Below are 4,883 nucleotides of genomic sequence, written 5' to 3'. Positions count from 1 at the left end.
CCCCCCCCCCCCCCCCCCCACCCCCAAAAAAAAAAAGAAACATTGCATACACAAAATAAATCATGAAACCATTATGCATAAATTTTAAACACTTTTCTCCCCTCTTTTGTTATTAGCAAAAGATTAAACACCAATGGTTAAGCTTTATACTCAAAAAATTAAGCTAAAATATCATCCATAGGTGTAAGGAAGAGAAAATCATACTGGTTCACAAAGATATTCATAGAAAAACAGCATAAATGATGCAAATATAACTTCAAAACACACGAAACTGTACAAATATTATATTAAGAATCACACACAAACTAGTAACATATCATAGAAAAGTCTGTGAAATAAATAATAAAAGAAATTACATTAGTTCATAAGATAAACTCAGATATATCGTAATCATTGGCAAGTTTTTCATCTTTTGATAATAACAAATGGGGAGAAGATTTTGTGAAATTTGAAAATTTTCTTTTCTTTGCATGAGTAGAGTTTTTCAACTAAGTGTTTTTTAAGTAATTTCATGTTTTGATTTGCTTTTGAAGATTTTGGACACACTCGATACATTATTTTAGGGGGAGTTATTACAATATTTGTACATGTTTTTACTTTTCATGAATGCATGAATGTAGGGGTTGTTGTGCGCACTTGACATCGCGGTCGACCGTAAAAAGATCCAGAACCTACCTGTAGTGTATACATTTTTGGTCGACCGCACTTGACATCGCGATCGACCGTAAAAAGATCCAGAACCTACCCTATAGTGTATACGTTTCTGGTCGACCGTACATGTTGTCGTGGTGACCGGCCAAAGCTTAAACTGATTCCTGTTTCGTTTTTCCTAAACTTTGTCGTCGTTTTTGTTGTTTCTATAATTTTTCACCTCGATGAAATTTTCCCAAAACTGAACTGACATCAATATCAACCAAGCGACCCACTTGTTGTGTCTAGTACGAAGTGGAATCAATCTATGATAACGAACTCAATCCACAACGTATCAGCTGGTTCATAACATCATAGATCAAATTCGGCGTCAAGCATGACCTAATAACCCCACATGCTCTACTGTTAACCTTCTTCCAAACCTTTTCCTTCATATCAGCTAGTTTTTTTTTGTAATTCAAGAGTCTTCTCTAATTTATGGGCATCCAACGCATCCATCACCTGACACCTCCACAAACCGAAGTTTATCTTGCTAACAAACTTTTGAATATCAATTTTAGTGTTATTGATGTTTGGTTCAGAAATTGCCATTTTCATCATCTTGAATCTATTACAACTTCAGTCGTTATAATAAACTCAAATAAATAAAAAGTTGATCTTTTTATAAGATCTCCTTACACAATGAAAATATAGAGATTACAATTCCTTCAAACAACACACAACAACAGTTTATCTTCTGTTGCTTGCGTGAGATCTTTGTCTGTGCCAGAGTTTATCCGTGGACCGCCTACAGATCGGATTCGGTTAATAGAATTATTGATCAAAGCTCTTACTTCACGAAGGAAGCAATTGTTGAAGTGATAATCTCAACCAAGTGAGATTACGACTCTTCTCGAGATCAAAATCAAGTTTGATCTGGAGGAAAGGGAAACGGGCCTCAGATCTCTTGAACTCTCCTTGTTTATGCCGAATAACTTGCTAAGATCTTCTAGCCTCTCTGAAATTCGTCAGAACCTTACCCTAGCTCCTCTAAAATTAATGGCTCCCTTCAGATCTCCTCTTATGAGGGTGCTAGGGGTGTATTTATAGGCTTTAAATATCGTGTTTGTGGATAGAAATATTGTGTTTGTGGATAGGGTCGGAAAACAACTGTTATTATCCGTTTAGGTGGGTTTTTTGTTGTGTAACAACTTCCACACATTTAAGGATAACCCCACATACTTATGGATGACCCCAAGGAATTCTAGAAGCCAATCTAATTAGAAAACATGTCAGGAGCTGACCTGGGCGTGAGTCACTTTGACCGTCTCGCACATGTCCGAGATAGCTTGTATTATCTCAGGTATTTTGGTCTTAACTCTTTCATCCAACCTCAAAATGAGATGATTAAAGATGCATTGGAAATCTTACAAATATAACTACAACTTTTATCTTTTTAGATTCTTTAGATTATAACCATATCATGGCCAAAATGTGTAAGACACAATAGGTATCTCGCAGGTGCGAAATAGTCTGGATTGTCTCGAGTGTTTTGGCTCTAACTCTCTCGTCCGACCTCAGAATAAGGTGATTCAAAGTACATAGGAAATCCGGAGACGAGATCTACAACCTCCCATAAGTGAATTATATATGGAGTGGACAATACATGAGTATTACTTTGTCTTTTGTGAGTGAAACGTAATTCCCGATCGGATCGTTTCTTCGTCATTCTGTCCTCTCATTGGTTCGTACGCTTCGTCGACTCACTTCATTCTCTTGTCATCGTTAGATAATCCTCATTAACTTGGATAATGATATTTATCATCTTTTCTCTATCTCGAGCTACGTGTGGGAACACATAGGCAATTTTTGACGCCTACAGATACCCCTCCAAAGTGTTTCAGTCACGTTTCTTTTATAGAAGAGCCTAAAATACTTTGGATGTGATAGACCTCACTTTTAATCAGTGTAAAAGGACTTGTAATTGGCTGCAGTTCTTGATTTCTTTAATTCTCAGTCTATTTAGTATTTTGTCAAATAGTTGAGATTCTACGAGTACTGCGTTTATCGTCTGACCGTTGTTGAAGCCTCAAACTGAAACTGGTGTATTGGTTTCTGATCTTAGCTCATGTCGTTGAGTTGACATTGAACTGACTATCTTCGTTGGGGATTCATATCTGAATTACGATTGAACTCCATAGGATCATCCTTTGACCTGAAATTAATCAGAGTCTTGTTTCGACTAAAAATTATCGACGCATTAACCTTCATCACAATGTGTTGACTGGCATTGACTTTTCCTCGTAACGTTTTGACCAGCATTGACCTTCATTGTGATGTGTTGACAGGCGTAAATATTGAGGCTACAGAACCAATTATTGAGGCTTGGTTCTTCTGCAGGTATGGATTTTACCCTTACATCCCATTAGTTATTTATTTAACCACAGGAGAATTTTGGTTGTAGGATCAGCTTTTGGAGCTAATACGGCTATCATTGCAAATGCTTTCAAAGTTCCTCATGGAGACTTCGGCTGTAATTGATGTTTTCTCAGGTGCTCAAGTCACGAGACCAACTGATGAAGCTGGTGCGTCAATGACTATCGGACTTATAGGATTTTTGGTAAATCTTCAGCCATCAACGGATTTGATAAACCTTTACCGACTACTGTTTGAGTCGGGCTAGCATGCAGATTATCTAAGTCCGTTCCGCATGTAACGTTGTGCTAAAAGAGTTAACTCTTTTAGACTTAGTGCTATGATATTGAATACATAGACTTCGCCATTGTTATGGGAATAGGCTATGTGACAACACATATTGGGCGTAGACTTAAATGAACCTTTGATCTCGGGTTATCCTTAAGAATATTATGTGTAATATTCTCTAGGAACTTCCCGCTGGAAATAAGGAAAACAGTTTAGACTCGTATACCCATTAGAGTATCACAGAGAAGCAGTTTAACCTCTTATACTCATTGGAGGATGGGAGCAGTTTAACCTCATATACCTATCAGAGGAAGCCGTTCTCATTCGGCTTCTTTCGACGTTATGATGCCGACGTTAACCAATGCTTGAATGCTATTTTTTAGCGTAATACAAGTCTTGGTGAGGTGATAGACCCTCCTGTGGTACGCACAGTATTTAGGATCCGAAGTCTTGTTTGTTTCCTCCTGATTTGCAATCGGTGGTAGCTTGATTTTATCGTTGGTAAGGAGGTACTTGAAGATGGCTGGAACTTCATCATCTTCAAAAGAACACTCCTCTTGGAACTTCGGATTAAGAGTCCCTTGTTGCCTCCAATGTGGTTGTTGATGAATATCATCAGCAATTGTAGGTACTTTAGTCGTCGGTTGGCCTCTCTCGAGCTCCTTTCTTTTGAGGAAGCGCTCAACTTGTTCTTCACGTAGTTTTAATTTCTTCCATATGGAGACATTGTTATGTCAAGTCTGCAAGATGAACTCCTCATGACTTCGAGGACATCGATGGAGACATTGTTATGTCAAGTCTGCAAGATGAACTCCTCTGTGACAGGATCCTTGCAATTCATTGTCTTATTACGAAAGCATTTGAAAAAACTATCAACCGAGTCACCATCCTTCTGCTTCTTATCCAGAAGAGCTCTAATCGACATTTTGGTATCATCATCGAAGAAGTTGTTGAGGAACAAGCTTTCCATGTTGTCCCAACAATTGATGTCCCCTGGCTTGAGACGTCGATACCAATCGAAGGCCGTCCCATAAAGGGTGCCCACGAATGACCGAATCATCAGGGGTTATTCCCGGAGATCACTCCCAGGTAGGACTTAAAACAAATTAGGTGCTAAGTGAACAAACCTTTCCCGTCAAACGGCATGATGTTAATTAGATTAAACTTTGCCGGGTACGGGATTGAATCCCACTCTCTTGGATATGGGCACGGAATGCCCGTTCTCCTCACTTCTTGAGTGGACATTAAGGCATTAACCTTATTCTCTAGTTCTTTCATCATCTCATCGTCATCTACATCTTCATTCGAAGGACGTTGAGGAGAATGAGTTGGATCACCCTCAGCGTTTTTATTTTTAGGGGGTGCATTTGAACCACCCCCAATGTTATTGAGGGGTGTGATTGGACCACTCCTAGTATTTTAAGAAGGTATGTCAGCAATGATGACTTCGTCCACATCTGGATCGCTGTCAACTGTGACGTTCTGGGTACGGCGACTGGATTCAGCTTGCTGATTTGATAAAGCTTGAAGCTGCTGATCATGTAACTCCC

Source organism: Asparagus officinalis, chromosome 5 (genome assembly GCF_001876935.1).
Source record: "Asparagus officinalis chromosome 5, Aspof.V1, whole genome shotgun sequence".
Taxonomy (NCBI): domain Eukaryota; kingdom Viridiplantae; phylum Streptophyta; class Magnoliopsida; order Asparagales; family Asparagaceae; genus Asparagus; species Asparagus officinalis.
The sequence above is the reverse complement of the archived record's forward strand: the minus strand, read 5'-3'. Positions refer to the sequence as shown.